General features: G+C 43.9%; 1 protein-coding gene across 6 annotated transcripts in view; it reads right to left on the minus strand.

Annotated features, from left to right (window-relative positions):
- The window catches only part of RAF1 (Raf-1 proto-oncogene, serine/threonine kinase), a 62,325-nt gene that overhangs the window by 29,282 nt on the left and 18,237 nt on the right, over positions 1 to 14,806 (minus strand). For 4 of the 6 annotated variants that reach the window (XM_058845367.1, XM_058845366.1, XM_058845365.1 and 1 more), the window contains exon 1: positions 8,290 to 8,441. The exons of 1 other annotated variant lie outside the window; for it this stretch is intronic. The gene's annotated coding sequence lies outside the window, so the exon portion shown is untranslated. Of the gene's footprint in view, positions 1 to 8,289; positions 8,442 to 14,806 lie in introns of those variants that run through there. One more of the 6 variants, XM_058845364.1, reaches the window with a different exon arrangement.

A 14,806-nucleotide genomic window follows, 5' to 3' on the forward strand; every position in this document is an offset into this window, starting at 1 on the left:
AGGAGAGAAAACTGATGAGGAAATTTCATTTACAGAACGAAAACCCAAAGCATTTTTACAGTAAAATCAGCAAGAAAAAAAAGAAATCTCATGCATAAATCAAGAAGAGACAGCACAGCATAAAACAAGTGTTTCAGCTTGAGAAGCAGGTGCAGTATTTCTATCTGCCACCAAAGCAATAGTGTAAGGAAGGAAAAATTACTTATTTTTCTTGACAGATAAAGAGACAACAAAAAAATCAGTAGGAACATCTGCTAACAGAACTGTCAACAATGAGAGTTTAAGAAATAAAAGAGTTGCCAAAAAGCCCAGCTGTTACTGCAGATGTGAGATTCAATTGAACCTGACTAGAATTGTTCACCTAAGACAATGGCAGAGCAGAGGGAGAATAAAATCCCTGTGTCCTGGAGGAAGTTTCCTCCTTGCAGGATTTCCACCTGAGCTGCTCTGAGGAGTAGGAGAAGGAGCAAGGCCAGCAAGGGCCTGTAATGGGAACACTGAATTCACACAAATTCATCACACTTCAAGTGTCAAACCATTGCTTTGGAAAGATTCTGCCCCAAATCTACTCCTAAAAGCACAAAGAGCCAGGACAAAAGCTTGAGGTTTGGGGTTCAGTGCTGTCAATCACTTCTGAGATGTTTTCTAGAGATGTTGATGGTTTTAGAAACTACACCTTGTGTCTGAGATACGGTAATCACAAATGTCAGATATTTCAGCAGTCACACATCTCTATGTGATGTGCCACTTGTGCCACTGAACCCCCCCATCTCACTGTTAGGGCACTCTTGCTGTTTGCTCCAGTTTCCACTACAAATATTTGGGTAGATACAGCATTTTGTCACTGGCAGTGCTGATAATTTACTCCCAGAAAAAATATTAATTTCCAGCAGTCTGCAAGAATATAAAATAAAATTTAGCCAACATCAGCCCAGCCTTTTAGAAATTAGGACAAAACCTCATACTCCACTTATTCCTGGGCTACACTATTAATCCCCATCTTTAAAACTCACATTGCCTATTTAAAGTCTCCACATGAGAAACTGAGAAAGACACAATAATCAATATACAAAGGAACCCAGAATTTAAAAAAAGACAAACTCTGCCAGACATAAAACATGCAAACACAAGTGAAACAATCTCTTGTAGTCACAGCTACAGTATTATTTGTGCTGACAAGAAAAAATATTTTTCAGTGTAAGACACTTCTAGTGTCAATCTGCCCAATTTTATTGAAAGTTTTCTTCAGTGCATACAGCACTTTGTAACAGAAAATTATTCCAGGTACTGTCCTGTAATTCAACATCACAAGGGCAGATCTTACTGGAATAGGTAAAAATAGCAGCAGTGAACATGCCAAAGGACAGTCTTTCCACTACAGGGGCAGTGCTTACATTGCAACATCAGCTGGCTCTCTTTTTATAACCTCACGATTGCCAGTGAGCAAGTTACACAGGCAGCTTAAAAGGCTGGAGAAATCCAAGAGTAAGCTCTGCCCTGTTTCTGAGCTGAAATCAATCCCCTGCATCACTCTGACCTCTGCTGCAGCACTGTTATTGCCTGTGTAAGCTTTCTACCTGCTCCAAAGCGTTCAGCAGAGGGATGATGTCACTCAGAATTCAGCACATTTCTTGTCAAATGTCAGCATAAAATTAGAGGGTTATACACTTTATTGCTCCTTTTGGCTTCAGCACACTGGAAGCTCCTTAATTTACTCCATTCTCTTCCAACCACACGACCCATCCTCTAAAGAACTCCTTTTATCCATTTCTGCAGGCCAACCAGCCTGCAACAACCCCTCCCCAGCACTGAACTCTAAATGAGTTTTTTTCCCACGTTTCCACATAAAGATAACAACCATCCCAGCCTGAGCATTCAAACTGTGAGCCCAGTGCTCAAACAAAGGCAGAAATGTTGTTTCACCAGAAGAGACTCTGCTCCATAGCCAGCAGCTTGACTTGCAGGTGACCAAAAGTGCTTAGCTTTCTAATTAGGCACCAGGGAAACCTGCACCCTCCCATCTCAACACCACAAACAGGTTCCTGCCTGCTCATCCTCCAGACTGGGATTGATTGGACACAGCTTCCCAAAGTTATTGGAGGCAGATGGGGAGGGAAAAGAAAGCTTGGGAAAGCAGGGAGTCACTGAGCTGGCACAGGTGCTCTCACACTTTTCTGCCTCAATCTAAGAAAAGCTGATTGATCATCAACATATTTACCTCTCCTTAAACCTGCAAGTCCTGCAATAATCAGAGATATTTGGTATTTGCACACAGTAGCCCCAGTACTGTGTGTTTATTTTAAAAACTAAGCATCATTATGCAAATTCAAGAGTGAAGAGTTTAGACACTTTTGCCAAGCTTTTAATCCATGAATTTTGTAACACAAGTTTCACCAAAAAAGAAAAACCCCGAACACATCGAATTACAACAGAAATACACAATAAATGCAAAAATATTTTAACAGAGTTATGCAATTAATTAGATCTGAAGGAATTCAATTTCTATCAGAAATCATCAAAATAAGGAAAATACTAACCCAACAGTAGTCTTGGAATTAACAATTACTAGATAAATTCTGAACTTCAGGAATTGGAAAAAAAGGTCTTCTTGACTGTGAAGGTGGAGTCACATCCTGTGCCACAATTAAGAGCACTTTTCAGAGAAACCTTAAACGAAGTTTCTAAAGTGAAGTTTAAACAACCCCAAGTTCCCATGTATCAAAATACACCTTTCCAAGTGAAAGTTGCAGAGCTAATTACAGGCACTCTTGCTTCCACATTAAGTGGAATTAAAATCCACTTTACTTTCTCTTTTACAAGAAACTTTTAATAGTGTACTTTCTATGGTAATGATTTGGAAACACTATAAATAGTATTTTCTGGGTAGCAATAAATTAGGAATTTTAAAAAAATTAAAGTATGATTAACCAGCATTTTTTTCTTCCCAGCAACACTTTCAGTCTAATGGTCCCCCCTACATCTGCTCTGCAGGATTGTCTGTCTGTGTTCTTTCATTTCTGCAACAACTCCATGCAAACAAAGGGGAGTATACACGTCTTCACCTGCCTCACCACTATCCTTCAGTTTCACCAAAAAAATTCTTTAGTAAAATCTCATTTTTCTTATACACAAAGAAAATCTGAATGAAGAAAACAGAATAATTTAGTCATCTCTGCCACAAGTAGCAAGTGAGTAAAGAGAGCAGTGCCTTTTGTGGTGTGCTAATAGACTGAAAAACCACTATAAAATACTGAAAGCTAACACTCTCAAATGGCTGAGAAAGAGGAATATGCAAAAGCCAGCACAAATTACTGGCAGAGCTGACATAGACATACACTGGAAGCAAACTGAAAAACATTACAGAAAAAGGAAAATTGGTCATATGTTAAAATCTTTCAATATATACCTGAAATATTTTCCCCTACAAAAGCATTAGAGACATCTTTCTTGTTCTGCACTATCCTGCATCTCCCTCTTGGTAATCTCTCAGCTCGGCGTTCCAAAAATCCTCACTTTCACAACTCCACCTTGGTTCTACGGTGAAAAAATTCATGTAACAGAAGACTCTAACAGGGGCTCAGAGCCATTTCTCAAAGCCTGAACCTCTGAGCCAGTTTAATTAAACTGGTTAACCCCACGCCACACCCAGCTGCGAGTCAGAGAAGCAACCTCCCTCTGCCTGTGAACTAAAAATACACGCACGGCTCAAGTGCTGTCCCGAGACTACGTCTGTCCATCGGAATGCCCCGGCAATTAACGCCCTTTGTCAGCTGCTCCGAGGGGCAAACCCACGGCAGGTACAAAGCGAGAGTCCAACAAAGGTGGAGCAGCGAGGGGAAACAGCAGCACCCAGCAATGGAGAGGCAGCATCTGGAGGAAAAGCGACACGAACGGGGGCTCGGTGGCAGGAGCTGGAGCCACAGGTGCCACCTGCAGATGTGCACACAGCCCAGCAGACACGGCACAGGCGCTTTCACACTCACCACATGCACAGATGATTTGCAAGGCAATTCTGCAGCTCTTTCGCCTGAAGTGGAACGGCTCTGATTTCACTGTGCTGCTGCATCCAGGATGCGTCTGGGGCAACACAGGAGAAACGGCAGAGCCGCCGCACCTGCAAATAAACCAGGGCCACCCTGCTGTGCCACACAAATCCAGAGTTTTACACAGCTCAATCACGTGGACTGCATCACTTAAAAGCCTGACAATAGGATACTTATGTAAACATGCTATTTCTTAATGATCAGTTCTAATTCCTAGCTTTTCTCATTTACAAGTGACTCCAGCACTTTGTTTATCCTCATCTGCTGTGTGCACTGCAGCATTTCAGTACACAGAATGACCATATTCTATTAAACTGTAAAAGGTCAGTACACACTGCTGCAATAAAATCAACTTTGTGTAAAACAGATGACATTTATAGTACAAACACAATATTCAAGTCACTAAAGGAATAAACGTGCGCCAGCTGCTTTTCAAAGCAAAAGCGTTGTTTACAAAAAAACAGCACACGCAGCAAGAGCCAGCAGAGCTCGGAGAATTATTCACAGAACTTGGGCCAAAAGAGACTTTCTTTTCAGAAAAAAATAAGAACATCATTAAACATGGGTTACCATCACAGAATAAATTGTATCTACTTCATGTCGTCTCAAAAGCCATGAGCCAGTGCATGCTCATTGCTAAAATACCTTGTTAATTTGTCATAAAGTTACAATTTTTAGCCAAGTCCCTACTGTTACATCAACTCCTCTTTCAATTAATTTGTAGAGTTGACCAAATGTTTCCACAACTTTATTCAATACACAGTGGATATATTTCATACCAGAAAATGCCAAAGGGTGTTGCATAAGCAATTACACAAAATCAATCAAAATCGGTACAATGTAGATGTAAACACATCTGTTTACAAATTAAACTCATATGAAACTTACTGAGATCCTGCTTTAATCAGAGTGCCTGAAATTTGGTAAATCACAAGTTTTCATCTTGTTTTCATGACTTTTGTTGCTTCCCCAAACAAAGATCACTTTAACTTACACAATTTGATGGTTTTATCATAAATAGAACACTAAATACTATTTTTCATTATACAGTCTAGATTTCTGTGTTTCTAATTTAGAAGATGGTCCAGGAATTTATTTCTTACAACACAATCATCCTTTTCAATCATTCATTTGCACACAGTGGCCAAACATTAATTTGTTTCCTGAACTGCCATGAAAGTTTTGAAAATGCAGCTGCACAAATCCCTTATTCTCATTCCCTGGGCAATTGGTGGGCAGGTGATCTCAGCACCCAACTGTCCTGCCTCTCCTCCAGCAATTCTTGGGTATTTCTCATTTTTAAAGTGAGGGAGAGGCACAAAGAACAGGACATTCCCACAGGAGATAGAAATAGGAAGCCAAAGTATGGGGGAATTCCTTGCTCTCCATCAGCCAGGGCATGACAAGCAGGAGCACATCCCCAGTGAGGAGCCCAAATCCAGGAAAATCTCTCCCTCCTGCCCAGCTGGCAGCCCAGGGAGGCAGGACAAGCACCGTGACAACACAGAAAGGGGAGGAGGAAACCATCTGGGGGTGTTGAAGGAAAGCAGGAGCAGAGGGGTGCTGGAGATGTGACAAAGGGAATGACTCTGGCAGCACAGGAAAGGACAGAGAGAATCAAATACCGACCTGCACTGAACTGTCCAAGCTCATTTGCTTTACTAACTTAATTAGCAATATAAAAACAATTTGAACATCCTGCATCCAGAATATCAATTCAACTCCTGCACTGAATCTTGACTGAAGGCTCCTTTATATAAAGTAATTCAGCCTAACAGCTTTTGGTTCCCATCTCCTACAGGAGCTTGGAAACCGACAGCTCTGAATTTAATGTTTTCCAACAAGGAAAACTTGGTTTTCTTCTCAACTCCTGGTTTTCCAACAGCACAAAGAGCCACATAAATAATCTGGGGGGAGGAGAGGAGTAGATGTCCCAGAAGAAATTACTGCTGATGTAGCGCACCAAGAAATGCTGACCAATGATTTCCATGGGTCATGTTTGTGGCTTAGAAAATGAGTTATTTTAATAAGATGTAGTAAGTTCAGGCCCTGAGACAGCAGTGACTTCATATGTAATTTGAACATAGAATGCATGGTTGGTTAAGAATAAAAAATGAAAAAGGAATTAAACTGAAAAAAATTAAGGTTTAGATCTTCAATGGAAAAAAAAAATAGGTATTTTTGCTGCCACTTCCAGCTTTTCCTTCAAAGCAGGTTAATCAGCACTGTTGCACAATAAGTTGTTCAGTCCTGAAGATATTAAGAATCGCAACAAACCATATGAAAAACATATTCCAGGTCTCTGAAAGCACCACTGCCCCAACCCAATGATGCTACTTCACTTCTGATTTAATAATCCAAGATTACATTGCTTACTTCATTAATCAGTCACCATATTCATTTCATGAGCACACACAGAGATCCCTACACCTTTCATGATTAATTGCAGCCTTAGGGTTTGCTGCAGAAAATTCTCATTTAGACAAACCAAACTAAAGCCACTTCCATTCTGAGTGGGTGTCCCCAGAAGAGATTTAAGTGAATTGCCTGGAATTAACTCACACATTCATCAACTCAGTCTCTCCTGCACTAACACTGCAGACACGTCCTGAAGAATAAGCATGCCCATTCCAATGATATCCCAGCTTAGCACAATGCAGTGATCCTTCAGGCAATAGCTGGAGCTGAGTTTTTCAGAAGCATTAAAATACAAAACATCTTCAGATATTTTAAGCTGGCTTCAGTTTTGGAAAGATTCTGAGTTTTACACCACTGCAGATCCTTCTGGTTCTGCACACCTACAACCTGCAGCTGGAACATAAACTGTGCTGCAGCAATTCCACTGCAACCAGCCCTGCAGTCTCACTGGCCCAGCCAAAATCCCTGCATTTATGGATGCCACCTCAAGTCTAAGAAGCAAAACAATTCTACCCAAGTCATTTGGCCTGTCACAGACGAGATGAACAAGGGACAGCAGTGGGACAGCAGGTTATTGGTGTGTGCAGTCAGGCTGGAGATAAAAGAGGCAGGAAGCAGGACAGGGCTGGAGCCCGGGCTCTGCAGGAGCACCACTGCTACAGGGAAAGGCTGAACAGCTGGCAAATAATCAGGACTTGAAACAATCTTACTCCTGCTTGCAAATGTCTAACGGATTTCAAGTTACAAAAAATAAGCAAGCAAGCAATTCAAATCGAAGAAAGCCCGAGCGGAAAGAATTCAGATATGCTGACAGACCTAAAGGCGTTTTCTACTCCCAGCTCAGCCGACCAGGGATCACAGGAACAGGAGGGTCAGACAGCCTCGCTGGAAGCGCAGGAGACACAAAAGCTACAGCATCACAGCGGGAACCCGAGGAGACCGGGCCAGCTGTGGGCAGGGCACAGCTCCAGCTGTGCGGGATGCTCATCCCACTGCTCATCATCCCTGCACAGGGCACGGCTCCAGGGATGCGGGATGCCTGCTCTCACTATCCTGCAAAGGGCACAGCTCCAGGGATGCGGGATGTCTGCTCTCACTATCCTGCAAAGGGCACAGCTCCAGGGATGCGGGATGCTCATCCCACTGCTCATCATCCCTGCACAGGGCACAGCTCCAGCTGTGCAGGATGCCCGCTCTCACTGTCCTGCACAGGGCACAGCTCCAGCTGTGCAGGATGCCCGCTCTCACTGTCCTGCACAGGGCACGGCTCCAGGGCTGCGGGATGCCCGCTCTCACTGTCCTGCACAGGGCACGGCTCCAGGGCTGCGGGATGCCCGCTCTCACTGTCCTGCACAGGGCACGGCTCCAGGGCTGCGGGATGCCCGCTCTCACTGTCCTGCACAGGGCACGGCTCCAGGGCTGCGGGATGCCCGCTCTCACTGTCCTGCACAGGGCACGGCTCCAGGGCTGCGGGATGCTCACCCCGGGCGCTGCGGGCCCACCCGCGCGGTTCCGTGCTGGTGCTGACAGGCGGCGGCCACGACCCAGCCCCGCTCCCCCGACCCTCGGGCACCCTCGCCCCGCCCCGGCCCTCTCAGCACCCACCCCCCCGGCCCGTCCCGGGCAATCCGGCAGCGAAGCTCCGCGGGCCCGAAGCCGCCAGCTTCTCCTCCTCTCCCCAGTGTCCGCCGAGCGGCCGAGGCGGCGGCCGGGTCAGCGCGCCCGGGGCCGAGCTCGGAGCGGCGCCAGCGCTGAACGGAGCGCTGCAAAGAGAGGAAATAGGGAAGAGTTGTCCCGCTCGCCTCTGGCGCTCCCCGGCCGCCCGTACCTGTGTTCCGGGCCCCCGGCGGGTCTCCCGCGCCCCGGTCCCGCCCGGTGCCGCTCGTTCCGCGCCTCAGAGAAAATGGCGGCCCCGCGCCCAGGCAGACATTTATCCCCGCCCATCGCCCGCTCGGCGTTCGACGCCGTCCCTGCGCCCGTCTGCCCGGCCGCTCCCGCCTCCCCGCCTGGCGCGGGAGCGCCGAGCTGTGGATCGGCCGTCCCGCCCCGCCCCGCCGCCATTTGGGAGCGGCTGAGGCGCCGCGGGCTCGGCTGAGGGAGGAGGGAGGGAGGGAAGGAGGGGATCCCGAGGGGATCCCGCCGCCGCTGCGCCTCCAGCCCTGCCCGCGACCCGGCCTGGGAGTGCGGCATCACCGCTGCCGCCGCGCCGGGGGCTGGAGCGGGCGCCGCCGGGGCGGCAGGGCCGGCTCCCCTCAGGAACCGCAGCGCTGCCGCCTCACAGGCACCCCCCGCCCTCAGCTCCCAGAGCCCGCCGCCTCCCTCCACCCCGCAGCAGCCCTGTCTCGGCTGAGTCCCTCAGTAGTTTGACAATTAATCAGTTAATTAATCTGCCCCGTTTGTGGACACCGGCACCGTTCGGGCCGCGCTGGCGGAGCAGAGCCCTGAGCTGTGCAAGGCAGCCCTGCCTTACCTGGGCAGAGCGAGCCCGCTCCTACCTGTGCAGAGCAAAGCCCGGCTCTGAAGGGAGCGGGCAGCGATTCCCAAGGGGCGGTACGTGCTGAGGGGTGGGGTGTGAGCTGCTGGGAAAGGTATCTGGGGAGAAATAAATAAAAAAAAAAAAAAAATAGCGTGCAAGCTCTTTTCCTGGAGGAGACAGGGACCAGCTGTCAGGCAGCAATCCCTGTGTAGCTCAGCACAGCCTCCATGGAAAAGTAGGGATACCAAAGGGCTCTGCTCATTGTTAACTCACTTATTTCAGCTTTGGAAACGTACAGAACGGCGCGTCAAAATAGTAAATAAATTATCACTCAAAAATACAGCTTCTCAGGGTAGCCACTGCAAAGAAAAACACTTCTAGAGCTGTTTTTAAAGAGCATTACACGTTTGCATTCACAGTCATGCAAGTTACATTAATTGTTAATTAAATAAGCGTTACTCTAAAAAAGAGCCTCCAGCAAAATTCCCAGCCTTATTTTGGATTTCACTGTGGAAGAAATTTCTGATATAAACCAAAACCCGAGTTCAGCTAACGTCACATTAACCTCAGAGAGGCATAGCGAGGACAAGGAAAAAGCAGCACTGTTGAGTTTGCCTCTCCTAAGCACCAAATAAGAAAAAAATCCAAATCCAAAGAGAATCCTTGGGTCCTGGTGCCTTCCAGGAAGAGGTGTGCTGCCAAGTAATAGGGAATTGAAATGGGGATGGCAACCAGGAGCTCTGGGAGGCTGAAACAGAAGTTCCCATGTCTCTAAAATACTGTGATTCCCATCTATTCTGAAAGTTACCACTGATTCCAGTGTAATAATGCCTTCAATTCCGAGGATATTGCTAAAAGAAATCTTTAAGCTTTTATAACACCCTTTTGCAAGACAAACCACACTGAGATTCCACCTATTAAGAAAAGACCTTACTCTCTAATTTTCCCCATCTCCATGGGTGCAGACCTACCAGAAAAATCCAGACCAGGGTGGTATCCACTGAGGGCAAAATTTAAAATTTAAATCATTATTTTCAAATTCTTACAGAGTAACTTCTCAATGTCACATTTCAACTGAAGAAGTCCCATGATTCACAGATACAGTTTATTTATCAAGATACAGCTTCAACAGGATTCATATCTATGTATCTGACTGCAAAACTTGGCCCAGGAGAAAAAAAAAATACAAAAATACACTCAAAGCGGTGTGTACTATAAATATTCACATAGCTTTAGACTAAGCATGTCCATGTAATACGGTAGAGTAGTACAGATTTTAGCAAAATATGCAAAAGGATCTTAAAATACTGTAATATAATATATAAACACAATGAGGAGCTTGAAAAGAGAGGCAAAGGAGGGAAAACCACCTCAAGAAGAGAAGGTTTTGACGAAGACCTTTCATAAAGTTTTAAACTTCTTTTAAAAGAAGACTACAACGGTGAAGGAGTGTAGTCATGGAGCAAATAAACACAGATCTGGAGGAAAGCAAAGAAAGACAAAAATTGCAAGAAAGAAACAGAAAAACAAACAGGGAAACTGCAACATTACAGCACTGAAGTAGAAGGGAAACAAAAACTGAACAGACTTTCTAAAATAAACTGAAAATTATCAGCATTCTTCCCCAGGTTGATCTGGTTTCTGTTTGTGGTGAGATGTTTAAAGTGTAAATGTCCAGGTATTAGACTTTCATTTGTCCAGGTATATAATCAAATCTTACATTTTCACCATCTGGAGAGTTTCCTACCTGTATAAAAAGCAGCCTGGGGAGTGATTAGAAGGAGAATGAAAAACCATTGGGATGTGACAGCCCGGTTATATTATCCTGAGGTGTGAGGCCCATCTGCCTGGGGGTTAATTCCCTTCCCTCCAGTGCCTTTTGTCACACAGGCAAAGCCATCTCAGCTTCGTGCACCTCAGCTTCCTCACAGTCCAAAATGAGAGGGATGATCCCCATCTTTCAGAAGAGTTTTCACACTGACTGCTGGAAAGGAACATGGAAAAGTGGAACCTGTCCTTATTTGTGGTGATTCCATTTGCTATGTGCAATATTCCTGTGTTCCCAGTCTTTACTTGGGGGTTCTCCAAAAATATCAAATGTTTGAAGTGGTATAACCTTAATTGTATCCTCAATACCTCTAAGCCTCAGAAGAATGAGCAGCAAGAATTAGGAGAGGAATGCTGGCTGGGAAAAAGAAGAAATGCATATAAACATTTTATTATGGAATTTCGGGTATCAAATCTTCCTCCTCCCCTCCTCGAGCCAAGGATTGCTGTAGACAAACTTTGCCATTTTATCCAGCCACAGTCAAAGCATTGTCCTGCTGCAAGGTTTGATTATGCTACAAATTATCCTCTTACTCCTGCAAAAGTTTTGTTTTTTTGAGTAAGACATCATTGCTTAGGAAAAAATTTAAGTCGAGTCAGATACAAAGAAGTCCAGCATACACAGACCATGAAGAAAGTGGCCTTGAGCAAATCAAGCATTAGTAACCTAAAAAAGAAGCCAAGTAAGGCATCTCTTATTTGTATGATGATGCATAAACTATTTATATTTTATCATCCAGCTGAAAGGCTTTATTATTTCCCTGTGTCACTAAAGTGCTCAAAGGGGTGGAAATACAATTTTTAGTTTGGGTTTTTTATGCATTGAGGATTTAAATTGCATAAATTACCTTACAACAGGACACCTTATATATGAAGCTGTTAACAGAGCAGTAAATTTGTTTTGCTGGAATGAAAACCATTATTTTTGTTGTTTTGTCCTGAATAAATTGTCAGATTTTCACTTTATCCATATCCAGCCAGAGGCGGTTGCTGTTGGGCTGGTTGCAGTGCATGCCTTTCTCACCCTGCCCAGCCAAATCTTGGGAGCCAAATCTCTCTCTATCATATGATAATCTCTCAACTGTAATCTATTAGGTGTCCATAGTTACGTGGTTATTGGGTGTCTTTCTATAAAATTAACAATAAATATGTTGGATGAAAATATCAATTATGTAGATTTTCAATACTAGTTTGTGTGGGAAAACTTCAGACTATAAATTGAAACAGCTTTTCATTGAGCCTTGCAGTAATTAAATTATTCGGAAAGCGCAGCTCTATAAACAGTAAGCAACAATCTCCTGCTGAAAAAATAAAATTATATTATCCCTTCCTTACTGATAATCTTACACAAAAGATTCTTAGAATTTGCAATGAACTGGGCAGCAGTTTGCAGTGCTGTCATTTATGGCACTGCAGCTCTCCAGTGTCCCTGGCCTGGTTCTGTGCAGTGCAGCAGAGCATTGCTGCCTCTCCAATTTCAGTGCAATGCAATTTGCTCCTAGGAAAATTCAAGGCACTGCACTCCCCCAGCCAGTTCTCTCAGACTCTTCTCCAGACAGGCTGAGCTCAGTGGCTTTCCTGAATTTTAGATTCTCATTTGCAGCGCTTATGCCCAAGATTGAACTTTCTCCTGGTGTGACAAGAAGCTGTGACGTGCAAGAATGCTGCTGAGAGCTTTGAAACCTGAGCTGTCAAGTGCAGGACCTGCTCAGAGACAATTCTCCCCCATCACCCAGCCAATCCTCTGAGTCCTTTGCTGTTCCACACCTTGGTGCCCATTTGTTTGTACAGATCAACTGAGAAAAAGCAAATAGAAAATATCCCTAAAGCCACGTGGCTTCAGAGTGCTCTCTGTTGTGTCTGACAGGTACAGATGTATTTTATCAGGTGACTGGAACTGGTTTACCCCCAGAGCTGGAAATGTGTTGAAGGAAGAGCAGTTAATTTCCAAATAATTTTGGAAAGGATTGAGAGTGTGGGTAAATCTCCTTTCAGAACATAGGAGAGCACAAAGATAAATGATTCAAAAAGCACAAGATAAATGCACCAGGTCAGTTGGGATAGCACTGGATACTGAGAATATCAAAGTATGAAAATAATTTTAGAATATTGTTTCATTAATTTAATGTGGAGATGCTGAACTGATGAGTGCCACCTGCACAGGGAATAAAAACTCCATCTTAAGCGTTATTTGAGCTCCAAAAAGAGGACAGATTTTTTAAATTTAATAATTTTAAATTTTAATACATTTTTTTAATCTAAAATCTAAATTGAAAAATCTAAATCTAAAAAATCTAGGCTATAATTTATGCTTATTTGAACAGTCATTCCTACTGCAGAGACAATAAATACAGCACTTTGATTTACACGTGTATTCTATTTTTGAAACCTAACCAAACTGGTTTATTTGGTTTATTTTGACTTTCTGAAAAAGTCTAACCACAACAAAATCTCTTCAGAGCTAGGCACTACAGTTTAAAAATAACAAAGCATAAATAGCTCTTTCCTGACAAACATTTTTAGAACCCAGCCTGAACATATCATAAAAACCAGAGCAATTACACCTGATAGAGAGCTACATAAAGGATTTCTCACCTGATTTACTGTGACATTAAGCTGTGAATTGATAATTTCTTGTGGTCACTGAATTCCACTCAATACTTAGTTTCTCTCCAAGCAGAAAAATTACAGCTGTTCATTGTAATAACAGAGGATGACAGCAAAGTTTCATTTGTCTGAGAGGAATCATGAGTATGGAATGAGTAGTGACAGGGTAAGATAGGAGGCTGATATCAGACTCTAGCTGAAAAATACACAAACTTTATCTCTTCACAAATCATTTTTGTTCTGTTTCTTCATCAAAAAGCCCAGGTGGGTTTTTTATAGTTCTGGTGAGAAACCTGCTCTCACTGTGATATGTTTGTACAGAAAGCCTCACTCCTGCCCTGCTCACGTCACTCTCAACTTCTATTAGAGGCAGATTCCAGAGACAAGGAAACCCAGAGCAGCCAGTGAATCCATCCTACTGCTCTGCAGCTCTGCTATTCCCAGATAACACACACTAATTAACATGTGGCTATAAGCTCATAAATACCTGCATCACTCAAAGGTTCGTGCAGGCAGCACAAAGACAAAAGTCCATTTTAGCCATGTGCCCGTATTCCTACACTGGGAGAAATGCAACTCTCATTAACTGGATTCTGGTACAGAAAGCAATGCAAAATAAGAAAAAGAAGCTGCCTGGCTCTCAGCTCCAGCCTATTTATCCATTGTCTTTCAAGTTCATCTCAAACATTCGGATAAACAAAGATAGGTGATCAAAGGGCTGCGTTACTTCTGGCGATACACCCCTGCTGTAGCCAGCCTTTGATTCTTGTCCTCCGTGTCCTACGAAGCAATTTGTGCTTTGAGGGCCAGGACAATTAAAAATCATGTTGCAAGCACCTACCTTCAGCAGCAGTGCAGTCATGAAAATGTGCCAGCAGGGCAGGATTTTGGTCATGCAGCTGGGGAGGACTGGTGGCTGTACAAGGGGAAGTTCTCACCTGTCCCAAGCACGGAGCACTCCAGAGCTGCACAGGGGGAAATTTCACTCTGGACTGATGGACAAATCCTTTACAGAGATCAGCACTGCTCTGTCACAGCACAAGGCATCAGGAGATTCCCCCTGGGAAGCTCTAACATGATACACCAGTGGAGCTATGATATTTTTTTAAAACTTGCATATGCATATGGCTTATCTGGTGTCTGATTATAAAGGTGGGGGATGTTTTTGTCAGATGTTTCATTTGTTAAGAACTTTTTTGCCATTGCACATTCATTTCTCAGACTGGGCAGTGGTAATCAGGTTGATCATATATATCAGGATCCACTTCTGCTTCAATAGAAAAGTCAGCTCTGATTAAATGAACGATGATGTTCACTTTGGTCTTATAGTTGAACAAACTTCTTTTTTAATTTCTTTTTGCAAGATAATAAAAACCCAAAACAATGCTATGAGCAAAACAAGTAAATTACTTGAGCAGTAATTAGCAAAGACATC

The sequence above is a fragment of the Poecile atricapillus genome, chromosome 9, assembly GCF_030490865.1.
Source record: "Poecile atricapillus isolate bPoeAtr1 chromosome 9, bPoeAtr1.hap1, whole genome shotgun sequence".
NCBI classification, from domain to species: domain Eukaryota; kingdom Metazoa; phylum Chordata; class Aves; order Passeriformes; family Paridae; genus Poecile; species Poecile atricapillus.